The sequence below is a fragment of the Colobus angolensis genome, unplaced genomic scaffold, assembly GCF_000951035.1.
Source record: "Colobus angolensis palliatus isolate OR3802 unplaced genomic scaffold, Cang.pa_1.0 Scaffold270, whole genome shotgun sequence".
In the NCBI taxonomy this organism is placed as follows: domain Eukaryota; kingdom Metazoa; phylum Chordata; class Mammalia; order Primates; family Cercopithecidae; genus Colobus; species Colobus angolensis.
Genome location: NW_012115933.1, coordinates 2,758,988 through 2,772,364, shown reverse-complemented (window position 1 = coordinate 2,772,364; position 13,377 = coordinate 2,758,988). Strand labels below are relative to the sequence as shown.

Here is a 13,377-nt window from a genome sequence, read left to right as displayed (position 1 = left end):
AAAAGAATTACAAGTAAGGTCACCCTTTCTTTGGTGCTAAGCACTAGAAGGGAATGGGGAAGGTCCAGGAGCTAGAAGGTCAGACAAAAGATTCCTAGAGAAACGGACCCACCCTACCATGGCTGTTGGAGCCTCAGAGAAGCCCACCTGGGCCAGAGGCTCAAGATGCCAAGAAGCTTACAAACAATAGGTAACATAAATCCATTCCTGAACCCCACCAAGTAGATGATCTGAGGGATGCCAAGAAGGAAGCTTCTTTCTCCTAGCTTTTGTCTTTGTTTTGGAAACAGAAAGTAGTGAAAGGCATGTTTAGGTCTATGACTCTAACTGTCATTAAGGACTTGGACTTCATTATTCCTCTTATCCTCCCTTTCCTTTCTTTGCACTTTTTGTGATGGAGTTACTGGGCAGTGCAATGGACTTTGTGTAGTATGGGAGGGGACAGAAAGTGGAGTAGCAAGAGGTGCAGACACTCCTTGAACTGAGGGAGCTGAAGGACTCCTTGGATGGACAGTAGTTCTCTCTGCAAGTCTGCTTTTATTCAGTGCTGCTGGAGGAGTAGAGTCTTGTTCACTTTTCACCTTGATAGATTTTTCTTTCTGCTGTCTCTGCATGTCTCTCTTCACTGAAGGTCTATGATATTAGCTCTATTATTTCTTCAGACACATTTTTTCCTCCCAAGACTTCAGGTAGAAATTCAGGCAACTGCAATCCTGTCTCTGTCCTTTCTGATGATTGACTGAACTTGTCTTCACATTCCACCCTTGGTTTCTACCTATTTCCGTCAGACTTAGTCCACTTATTCTCTTCCCTTCAAACAGGTATTGAGGGCTTTGTGACCATGCCAAGGAGAAGAGGATGAAAGATGTGCCTGCATATGCTGTGGTCTAAATTGTGTCCCTCCCAACCCTGCCCCAATTCATGTTGACCCCCTAACTCCCAGTGTGATGATATTTTGGATATAGGGCTTTTAAGAGATAACTATGGTTAAATGAAACCAAGGGGCATTTGGGGGAGGCATTGTCCTAATTAGATAGGATTGGTGGCCTTACAAAAAGAGGAAAAGAGAGATCTCTCTCCACATGCACTCACTGAGGAAAAACCATATGCGCCCTCAGGAAGAAAGTTCTGTCTGCAAGCCAGGAAGAGGACCTTCAGCAGAAACTGACCATGCTGGCACCCTGATCTCAGACTTCTATCTTCCAGAACTTCAGAGCAAATAGATTTTTGTTATTTAAGTCACCCTGTCTGTGATATTTGTTTCAGAAGCCTGAGCTGAATAAAACAATATAAAACTTGCATTCATGAAAATTGTGGACTCCATTCCTAGTCATTGATTTTTCACCTACATAGATCAGTAGGGGGTCATCATTACCCTGAGCAGCTGCATCTTCAGATCCAAAACATTTGAAAAGAGAGGCATCAGTTTTCATTATGAAAATAGATAGTATTCAGGCAGCAGCAACGTGGAGGAAACGGGAGTGAACCCAGAGCGTAGTGACCATCATGAGCCTCCTCAACAAGCCCAAGAGTGAGATGAACCCAGAGGAGCTGCAGAAGTGAGAGGAGGAGGAATTTAACACGGGTCCACTCTCTGTACCCACACTGTCAGTCAAGAACAACACCCAAGTGCTCATCAACTGTGGCAACAATAAGAAACTCCTGGGCCATGTGAAGGCCTTTGACAGGCACCGCAACATGGTGCTGGAGAACATGAAGGAGATGTGGACTGATGTACCCAAGAGCGGCAAAGGCAAGAAGAAGTCCAAGCCAGTCAACAAAGACTGCTACATCTACAACTCGGTTATCATGGTCCTGCGGAATCTGCCCATTGCCTGCAAGTAAGGGCCTCCTATCTGTCGACAGAACTCATTCACCTGGCCTACGAAAACCGCTACCATTGGTGTTGAGAATAATAGAGCTCTGTGTTTTTTTCTATTGAGGTAGGGGGAAGAAAAGAAAATAGATAGTATTTTGAGTAGAAATGTGGCTCTAGAGACAGGCTATTTCTTTACAACAATTTTAATTCTAGTTCTGACTCCACTTTATACAAACGATGTGACCTTAGTAAGTTACTTAATCTGTTTAATTCTCAGATAATTCTTCTGTGAAATGGGGATAATAGAGTATCTAATACATAGAGTAGTGGCGAGCATTAAATAAATTAATTCACAAATCATTGAACACAGTACTTGACACATAATAAGTACACATTAATATTTATTTTTATTTATAGGAGTAGCTAAACAGAGATGTTGATGCCTACTCTACAGGGTTGATTTTTAGTTTGGTAGATAACTTGCTTGTGCAGTCTTCATTAATCTGTGTTGAAGAAAAATTGCACTGAATGCCTGGTAAAAATGGAAAGACAGATTTTATTTGGGTTACTGCAATAAAAGAGAGATTTTAGTATAGAACTGAGCTCAGCTTCACTGAAATAAAGGTGGGCAGATTTTTAAGCCCAAACATGAACTAGCAGAAAAGCACTGGAGAACATTATGTGATAAGTTGGTGAATGTAATTTGAGCATCTGTCTTTGCTAATTGGCACTTACTGAAGTTAGGCTCTGTAATGGTACTCAAACATTTTTCTGGGTGTTTCTGTGAGGCTGTTTTTGGATGAGATTAACATTGAAATCAGCAGACTGAGTAAAGCAGATTGTCCTCCATGTGGGTGGGCCTCATCCAATCAGTTGAAAGCCTGACTAGAACAAAAGGCTGACTTTCCTCAAAGAAGGAAAGAATTCTCCTGCCTAGTCATCTTTAAATTGGATCATTGGCTCTTCTCTGATGGTCTTCCAACTGGGATATTGACTCTTCCTGCTTTTCAAGCAGTGTCTAGCCTTCAGATTCAAACATTGGCTCTGCAGATTTTGAACTTACTGTCCTCCATAAACATGTGAGTTAATTCTTTATAATATGCCCCCTCCCTGCCCAACCCTTTTTCCCATTCTGTTTTCCTGGAGAACTCCGATTAATATAGGCTCCTACTTTTCCACAGAGACTGTGAGATAGGAACACTATCTTTTTTGAAGATTACATTTCAAAGAGATAGCTCTCAGGTTCTTGAGAAAGGCATTCTTGGATAAATCTGGCAAAAAGCTGGGAGATGATTTATATCTCAAAAGGGCAGGGAAATAATTTACAATTGAAAGCTTTCTGAAGTAAATGCTCTAAGGAAAGGAAGGTCAGGGGTCTATAGTCAGGAATAAATCAGTCTTAATTTTAGTTAAACTGAGGAGAATGTTAAGGTTGTATCGTCATGTGCAAGGCAGTGTTCTGTGCCTCGAGTTTCAGAACTATATCTGGGTATCAAAATATGGAGGGTATGTAATTTTCATATATTTTTAAAAGATTTTATATTTAAAAAATTTGTTATACATTCCCATGAAAAAAACGTAGTTTTTCCTTAGCAAGAATAATTAGCTAAAATGAAAAGATAAAGCATTTTATTAACATCCACTTGCAAACCAGGCTTTGCTTATAAAACCAGTTTGAGTGGCCATTTTGTGGCACTTGCCCTGGGTGTCAACATTTCAGTTTATGGGTCTGCAGAGGATGTGTTAGTTGAATAAGTCAAATGAGATACATGGTCTCCTAATAGGATTTATGACATAGTGAATATGAAAGCAACTGAAAGTGTCTAATATGAGATGTCCTAGATAATGTCATTTAAAGTAGAAATTGAACTTGTCCCCATTTCTAGGTCCTAGGCCAAACTGTTTGGGAGTACTTTACCTCTTGGGTATTGCTGCTGTAGGCTTATTATCCCTGTGTTCTTCCTCTTAGCATCTTAAGATGAGAAGCTGCTGTTCTTTCTGTGTCATCAGATCTTCAGGTGTTATTATTCTGTATTTTACTGGGAGGAACTCAAGGACATTTGGTGATCCTTGGAAACTGATGGGCAGGCGAGGAGCTATGTGAGGCACTAAAGGAACCAAGGATCAGCAGGAGGTATAATGGCAAAAGTTGCAAGGAGTAGGGAAGGGAGGAGAACAGCATTAGACAGTCACTCATCAAACATGCAACGCTAGTTGCTGTGTCTAATGGCATGGGGGTCAGGGGCGGGTTGAATCCTCTCACTGCAGCGGGGGGAAGGACCAAGTGCCATGGAAATCAAAGAGGGAAATCATTTGACTGTTCAGGTTTACATAATGTTTAAAAGCTGGGGCTCTTGGGAGTCTAGTTAAAACCATTTACTTTTGTTCTGAGTCTATTAACTGGCTGTGTGATCTTGGACACATCACTAAACCTCAGTTCCATTCATGAAAAGAGGATAATTAGATATACCTTATTTGGGAGAATGAAATGAGATGATGTGGTAACTCACTGAGCACAGTGGCAGGTACAGTTATTGAGCCAAAACCAAACTACTAGAAGCAGATAGGGAAAACGAAACCCCAATTCTCCCTCTCCAGGTTTTCAGGGGACTTGCCTGCCGTAATTTATGCTACCATGACTTAAGCTTTCTGCACTAAGAATAGAGTTCATTAAAGCAAATTCTCTTATGAGGAGTGGATAGAGAAGAGTGTTGGGAACCAGCCAGTTGACAGTGTTATGAGAAAGCAGGAAGTGTGGGCTGGCTTCAGCCAGGCAATTGGCTGAGGATTTGTTTTGTACCTCTGATTATTCATTTTCTGTGATACAGAAATTGCCTAAATGTTTTAATTATGTTCCTTTCATTGTATTTTAATGAGCTAATGAATTCTTTCACCCACTCCTTATCCTACAACAGGCCAATAATTATAAAACCCACAAAAATCTTTTTAAATTGCCAGGAATAAAAAATTCAATGGAGCTCTTTCTTGGGTAATAAAATGAATGTTCTAATTTCGTTAGTTAACAAGCATCTTTGAACACCCACTGTGCAGTGAGCCCCACACAGAATGAGAGGAAAGTGGGATACAAAAAAACCCAGAAGACTACCTTAGTTTTACTTCACAATAGAAATAAACCATCTCATCTCATCTCATCTCATTTATTCATGCATTAGTTTTCTCAGTAATCATTGGCGGAGCACATAGTGTATGACAAGCACTATGCCAGGCATATTGTGATTGGAATGTGGCTGGAGCATGAAATGAGAGGCAGCAATCAGAGAGAGATGAGCTTGAGGTAAATGAGGCCAGATCACAGAAATTTTATACAGAATAGGGTGAAGGATAGCCATGAATGGTTTTAAACGGGGAGTGACACTGTCAGACTTACATGTTCTATAAATAACTTTGTAATGAGAAAATGGATTAGAGGAAGAGTTACTGGTTATGATGAGATTATTATGGTTTTGCAGGAGAAAACAAAGGCAATGGAAGTGGAGATACATACTGAACACCTGAGGATTCCTGTCTTTCCTATTTCCCTTTTCTAAGAGGCTTAGATTTCAGTGAGATCTATGTGTTTCTGTGGAAGCTGATTTCACCTGTAGCTCCATAGGCATAGAGTCCCCTTCTTTGGACTGTTAGTTATACTGGGTTTAGGAGGATGAAGTGTACTGATTAGCATAGACAAAGTCACATGCCTTACCTATAGAGCTGGGGATTGGTTTAGAGGTGAACATGTTAGCTAAAGGAGTCCAATCACAGTGAGGAATGCCAACTTTTCTGGGGATTCTGTGACCAGATACTCTCCCTGACTCTGGAAAGGCTAATGCAGATATGAGATGAGACTCACTGCAGATTTGGAAGGCAAGAGAGAAGACATCATTGTTTTCCAGAGTCAATTGCAGATAGATGCAGGAGCAGATGTCAGGTTCAAAGATGTTTCCAGGCGAGCCCTTAAAAACTACCAGCTTAGTAGTAGTTTTAGGTCAAGATAATTGAAATGGCTACTGAGGTCAAGATAATTGAAATGGCTACTGAGAACACTGGTAGCAGTTCCCCTGACCTTCACTACTCTGAGTTCTTCAAGGTTTGCTGTTCCCTATATTTAAACTCTTCGTATCTGGCATATATAAAATGATTTTTTTTCCCTAACCAAAGCCAGACTGATACAAGGTGGTAGTTAAGTCCATTAAGTGAGAACGATATTGCTTAAGAAAATAAAGTTGGGCAGAAACCTTGAGGAATCACAATATTTGGGCATCCAGTGGAGGAAGACTAGAAAGGAGACCAAAAAATTGTCTGAAACAGAGAAAGAGAACCAGTGGAGTATGGTACCATGGAAACCAAAATGGAAAAAAACTTTCAAGAATGAGGAGGAATTACCAAAATAAAGTAAGGGACTTAGCAAGACAATGAGTAAAGATTAGCCAGAAGGTTTGGGGAACCTAAGGTCAAGCATGATCTTAGAAAGAATAGTTTCAGTAAAGTGGTGCAAGCTCAAGCCATATTGTAGGGTCAACTGAGAGAAATGGCCCAGTCTGTTCACTCATGTAAAATGATAGCTTGAGTTTTGGCTGCGTAGCATTTAAAAAACATATTTGTACATCTGGAAAAATTTTCTCATCTATCTCCATGTCTGAAGGTAGAAATGAGACCCTCACTTCTTCCTCAATTTTCCTTGCTACTCTAACACAGAACATAACTTGGGCTCTGCCAACCAATGACACCTGTTTGAGATTCTGATTCAGAAGACACTGATCTGAAGAAGAAAGCCCAGTGCAACTCCAGCAAAGTGGTTAAGTCCCCCATTGAAAATATTTACAGTACTGTACCTTAAGAGCCATAAGATATCCCTAGCCTTTGGTCCAGTCTCACTACCAAGAATCAAAAATAATGATCACAAACAAAAAAGGTATATTTACTTATGAAGATGATCATGGCAGCATTATATATAAAAGGAAAAATTGGAAATAAACTAAATGTTCATCCTCTTAGTGGAATGGTCAAGTAACCATGATGTAGCTACTTGATAAAATATTATTCAATTTGTAACTTTAACATTAGAGCCTGTAACATAGTAGGTATTTAATAAAAGAATAAATTCTTAAAGTGAAAATGATGGAGACCTTGCATGGAAAAAATGTTTATGATTTGTTGTGATAATGTTAAGTAAAAGAGAAACTGAATTAGATGTATATGATTATAGCTGTGAAAAGTAAGAATGCCCGAGTGCATAGACTCTAAGAAAACTGGAAAATGAAAATAGTTATGGTAGGGTAGGGGGTATGTAGGTGGTTGTTTTCCTTACCCCTTAACATTGTATCTTAGTCTGTTCTAGTGGCTATAACAAAATACCATAGACTGGGTGGCTGGTAAACAGCAGAAATTTATTTCTCACAGTTATAGAGACTAGGAAGTCCAAAACCAAGGCGTTGGCAGATTTGGTGTCTTGTGAGGTCCTACTTATTAGTTCATAGGTGGCCATCTTTTTGCCATATTCTCACATTGTTGACGGGGGATGGAGCTCTTTGGATTCCCTTTAATAGGGGTACTAATCCCATTATTGAGGACTCCACCATCATGATCTAATCGTTTCTCAAAGATCCCGCCTCCACATATCATCACATTAAGGATCCGTTTTCAACATATGCATTTTGGGAGAAGACAGACATTCAGTCTACAGGATATTGTTACTATACTTGTTATTTATAAGTTAACTTAAAACAATGACAACAACAACAACAACAAAAAAGTCAAATAAGTCCAGTGCAATTCCTGCCTTGCCCTGGGCTCTGACTATCCTTAGGCAATTCTGCCATCTTAGTCGATTCTATCAACCAGCTTCAAAAGGAAAGCTTCTATTGATTAGCTCACCAAGCCAGAAAAATTATGACTTAGATCTCAGAAAGTTGGTGCTTATATGACATTGCAATCCATCAACACTTCTCTGGAGACTCCCACTTCCATGTACCTTCACAGAGAAATGTGAAAGAACATTGAAAAGGGGGAACCTCTCCTGGGAGCTATTCTCTCCTTTCCTGACAGCCTAAATTGGGTGTCTGAGAAGCAACAAGACCCAGAAAAGAGAAGAGGCTTTGGAGCCTCTATTAGCTGAGTTGTGTTTAGGTATGTGCAATAGTAAATCTTACTTGAGTGGCTTAAATATTTTTAAACACTTTTATTTTCCTCACTTAACAAGAAGTGTGGAAGTAGATAGTCCTGGCTGACTTGGCAGCTTATGGAGAAGATCGGTGATCCAGGCTTTTTCTAGCCTTCGTTGTCTGTGTGTGGCTTGTATGCTCCTTAATTTAAGAAGGCTGTAGCACGCCTACATTCCTGGCAGAAAGATGAGCCACCTGCAGATTTTTACTTACAGCTCCTTGGCCAGAACTGTGTCACAGAACCACCCTTCACTCCAAGAAATGCTGGAACATTATTTTTTATTCTCTATTTTAGATTCTTTATTTTCTTATCTGAAAAGGGAAGTGTGATGAACATCCTCATATGATTGTTGTGAGGCTCCAATATATAAACGTCAGTAAGCATCTAGCCCAGCATCTGGAACACTGAGTAGGCCCACAAACTAGACAAAGCTGGACTCCAAGGAGCCAAAAAGTGAAATCACATTCAAATGAGATACATGTGTGATTCTGAAAACATTAAAGAATACTACGTATTTTTTTATTTTAAAAATTAAATTTTTCTTTTTAAATCAGTGCACATACATATCTGAGAGACAAATAGTTCTATGAGACATAATGAAACCAGTAATCTCTTATCTTCCACACTTTCCTCAATTCCCAGAAGGTGGTTCTTCAGAGGCAATTGCTATGAGATTTTTTGGGAGCATGTCTTTTGAAATTTATCTCCTGATTTCTAAATAACATGTTTCTTTTGATATCTACTGATATCTACTAATATTTCCATTTTAGTATCTATTGGAAAATACTATAAAAAATGAGGATTTTTGCTGACTTAGAGGCTACTTCTCACTACACACATATCGTCATTTTTGTTAAATCATTATTCACTCTTTACCTTATTATTCAGAGCCACGTCTTGTAGTGTCTGTGATGATTAAACTTTGTTTTGACTAATATTAATAACTGCTTCTTTTATTTTTCTGAGTTTTTAACATACCTATCAATAATTCATGCCAGACTTTCTACTGGAAGTGTGTATCTTCTCTCCATAAAATTACCCAACTAGTTCAGGGTTATCTTTTTCCTCCTGGAGGTCTCTGTCCCCATTTGAATCTAGGCCGCTGCATAGTATTCATCCTTATTTTTCACTGGCCTGAAAACTCTGTTTACTCCCTGCTTGGTAGAGTTCTTGTTTTCTGGATCCCCTGTCTTTTTTTCTTCTTGGATTATACCTTCATTTTGGGGTCTCATATCTTGCATTACTTTCTTGAGAAGGAATTGTTGGGAGGTAAATTATTTAAGAACTTGCACATGCAAAAATATTTCATTTCCTACCTCTACCCTCAATTAATAGTTTGGCTCTATATAGAAATCTAGTGTGCCTCTTGTCTCCAAAATCTTTGAAATCATTGCTCCATTTTCTTCTGGAGTGTCATTCTGCAGCCCAGCTTCTTACATTGTGATTATGAAATTTGGTGAGATTCTCATTACTTATTCTTTTATGTAACTATTTCACCCTCTCTGAAAGATCTTAGAATCTGCTATTCACTCCGAAGTTATTAAGTCTTTATTCGATCTGCTTGTTCATTTTTATAGCCTCCTTTTCTTATTCTATGAAGACTAAATCTTCTCTTTTGCATATTTAATATAAGGGTGTTGGGGTGCGTTTTCTTCTGCTTTATGTTTTGTCTCTCAGGCATGTTTTTTCCTATTTATTTTAATGTCTATCTTCCATGTAGAGGAGTTTCTTAAATGTCTTATAATTCTTAGGTTTTTTTTTTTTTTTTTTTTTTTTTACATGTTTAAGGTAGATGTTCTACAAAGCTGTAGAAGCAGTGCATATGTGGGGGTGCTGATGAGTAGTTGGCTTTACTATAGGATTATTGCTCTTTGGTAGCGGATTCTCAAATATCAGCATCTATAGGTTTTCGTTCTTAGGCTGGCCATTTTGCAGAGGGTTTCTCCGACTTAGGCCTGGAGTTCTGAGCCTGGCTGCCAGCATTCTGTGAGCATGTATGGCAGAGGCACTTAGGATTTCACCATTCAGTCACATTCATCCCCTTTTGGATCATCCCCATCCTCACCTGTATCTCATGTCACTTGTTCAACCTTTTCAGTTGAGTAAATTTCCAGTCGTCCGTAGGGTGGAGGAGGTATGATTGGTTATCTGGCTGATAGGCTGGGAAAGGTGTTCTAGGAACTTGTCCTTAAAACTTTTTATGAAGTATTTAGGAGATTCAAAAGGCATATAGAAAAGAGTTAAACTCTCAGAAACATGGTCATCTATTACTTAGAAAAGTGTCCTATTAAATACCTCAGAAAAATAAGCTAGAACCCTCTTCCCCCCAAACTTACTCACACCCACTTTGAAAAATTAATGACTGAGCTGACTTGAATGTAGCAGAAACACTCAGAGGCCAAATTGGAGCAACAAAGTGAATATAGGGAGATAAGCAAGTGTTGGAGCAGTTCCTAATCCCTGATGACCTAGGCTTTTGATTTAAAGATCACTTAGCAACACGTGACAAAGCCCCAAGCCTTTGTATGTAGTCAATTAAGCTATGTTGTCAGTTAAAACTTGAGCTGGAAACATTCTCTTCTGAAAAGGAGATAGGCAAAAAAATTCAAGACTCCCCATGAAGACCTAAAATCATTCTCTTCTTTTCTGCATGTACCATATTTCAAGGGTCCCTGGAACTTCTAGTTTCTGAGACTTTTGGAATTATATATCACAAACTATCTTGCTTTTTTTAATTATACTTTAAGTTCTAGGACACATGTGCAGAACCTGCGGGTGTGTTACATAGGTATACACGTGCCATGGTGGTTTGCTGCACCCATCAACCCGTCATTTACATTAGGTATTTCTCCTAATTCTATCCCTTCCCTAGCCTGCCACCCTCCAACAGGCCCTGGTGTGTGATGTTCCCCTCCCTATTTCCATGTGTTCTCATGGTTCATCTCCCACTTATGAGTGAGAACACATGGTGTTTGGTTTTCTGTTCCTGTGTTAGTTTGCTGAGAATGATGGTTTCCAGCTTCATCTATGTCCCTGCGAAAGACATGAAGTCATCCTTTTTTATGGCTGCATAGTATTCCATGGTGTATATGTGGCATATTTTCTTTATTCAGTCTATCATTGATGGGCATTTGGGTTGGTTCCAAGTTTATTAACATTTCTCTCTCATGCAGTTAGCATTCTGTCCTCTATAATTTGCTAAGATAGCTACCATATTTCTACAACTTTGAAATTCTGAAACTGATATCTTTGTCTCCTGTTTTGTATTATCTTTATTTTTATCCTCAAAGGTATATGTTCTTTATCACTTTTTTGGAATACTGTGGTATTTTATGAAAAAGAGAGGTAAATGGGAGTAATCTATAATCACTTTAAACAGAACTTCCAACATGTAAACCATTACTAGAGCCTTCATAGTCCATATCATAGCAAAGTTTCTTAGACAGACTGCAACAGTTCTTTCTTTGCCCACAATTTTCCACTCATAGCAGCTGGTAAATTTTCTCTTATTTCCCACCAGCACACATTGTTTTTTCACTGCCTCCCTGCATCACATCATATTCCATCTCATTCTGAGTCTGAACACTGGAATTTTAAAAAGCATTCCAAAGATGACAAATCTTTAGCTAGACTAAGAAAAAAAGAGAGAAGACTCGAATAAATAAGTCAGAAATTAAATAGGAGACATTACAATGATACCACAAAACTATAAAGGACCATAAAAGACTATGAACAATTATCACCAACAAATTGGATAACCTAGGATAAACTGATAAATTTCTAGAAATATAGAACCTACCAACATTGAATCATGAAGAAATAGAAAATCTGAATAGACCTATACGTTGGAAGGGGACTTAAACAATAATAAAATATCTACCGATAAAAAAAGCCCAGAACCAGATGGCTTCGCCGGTGAACTCTGCTAAACATTTAAAGAAGAATTAATGCTAATTTTTCTCAAACTCTTAAAAAAATGGAAGAGGAGAGAACACTTACAAATTCACTTTAGAAGGCTATTATCACCGTAATACCAAAGCCAGACGAGGACATTACAAAAAAAAAAAAAAGAAGAAGAAGAAAATTATAGGCCAATATTGCTAATGAATATAGATGCAAAAATCATCAATGAAATACTAGAAAACCAAATTTAACATCCCACTAAAAGGATTACCATTTAACACTTAACCATGATCAAGTGGGATGTATATCTGGAATAAAAAAATTGTTCACCATACACAAATCAACAAATGTGATACAACACATTACCAGAATAAAGGATAAAAATCATATGATCATGTAGAGGACTATCTGCTTTTACAACTGAGCAGGCCATTCCCCCATTAACATTACAGCCCCGCTCTTGCAAACGAAGCTGGGCATTCCTCCTCTGCAAACAGGGAGGACAAAGGAGCCTACAAGACTGGCCTCAGTTGCAAATAGCAGACCCTGGGGGCTTGTTTATATGTAAACATCTTGGAAAGTCAGAAAGTCAGGGAAAGATCAGAGAAACAACAATGTGTCTGGCAACTTGCTAACATTCCACAAACGACGGTATAAAATAAAGCAGAGCGTGTGTTTCGGGGCGGCCGCCATGTGTGTCTTGTCTTGTGTTGTCTTGTGTGTTCATTCCTTTGTTCAGGAAACACGCGGACCCCAACATGATCACCTCAATAAATATGGGAAAGGCAATTGACAAGTTTCAATATATTTTCATGATAAAAACTCAACAAATTAGGTACAGGCGGAATGTACCTCAAAATAATAAAAGTCATATATGACAAGCTCACAGCTAACACCATTCTCAATGGAAAAAAGCTGAAAGCTTTTTCTCTAAGATCAGGAACAAGATAAGGATGCCTACTGTTGCTGTTTCTATTCAACATAGCACTGGAAATTCACTAGAGCAATGATGCAGGAAAGGAAAGGGCATCCAAGGTGGAAAGGAAGAAGTTAAATTGTCCCTGTTTGTAGTTGACAAAATTTCCTATGTATAAAGCCTCAAAGATTCATCTAGAAAACCTATTAAACTAATAAATAAATTCAGAAAAGTTGCAGGACACAAAATCAACATATGAAAGTTAGCTGTGTCTATATACTAACAGCAAACTATTTGAAGAGAAATTAAAGCATCATTTACAATAGTATCAAAAAGAATAAAATACTTAGGAATAAATTTAACTATGATGGTAAAAAATTGTGTACACCGATAAGTGTATAACATTGGTAAAAAAAAATTGAAGAAGACTCAAATAAAAGGAAAATATTTTATGTTCTATAATTAGAAGAATTAATATTGTCAAAATGTTTATACTGCCTCCATACTGTAGATTCAGCGCGATTTCTTTTCTTTCTTTCTCTCTCCCTTCCTTCCTTCCTTCCTTCCTTCCTTCCTT

At 38.4% G+C, this 13,377-nt stretch overlaps 1 pseudogene; it reads left to right on the top strand.

The window, feature by feature from the left end:
* The first annotated feature begins 1,506 nt into the window (after window positions 1-1,506).
* On the top strand, window positions 1,507-1,845 carry LOC105515941 (annotated as a pseudogene).
* The last annotated feature ends 11,532 nt before the right edge of the window (window positions 1,846-13,377 follow it).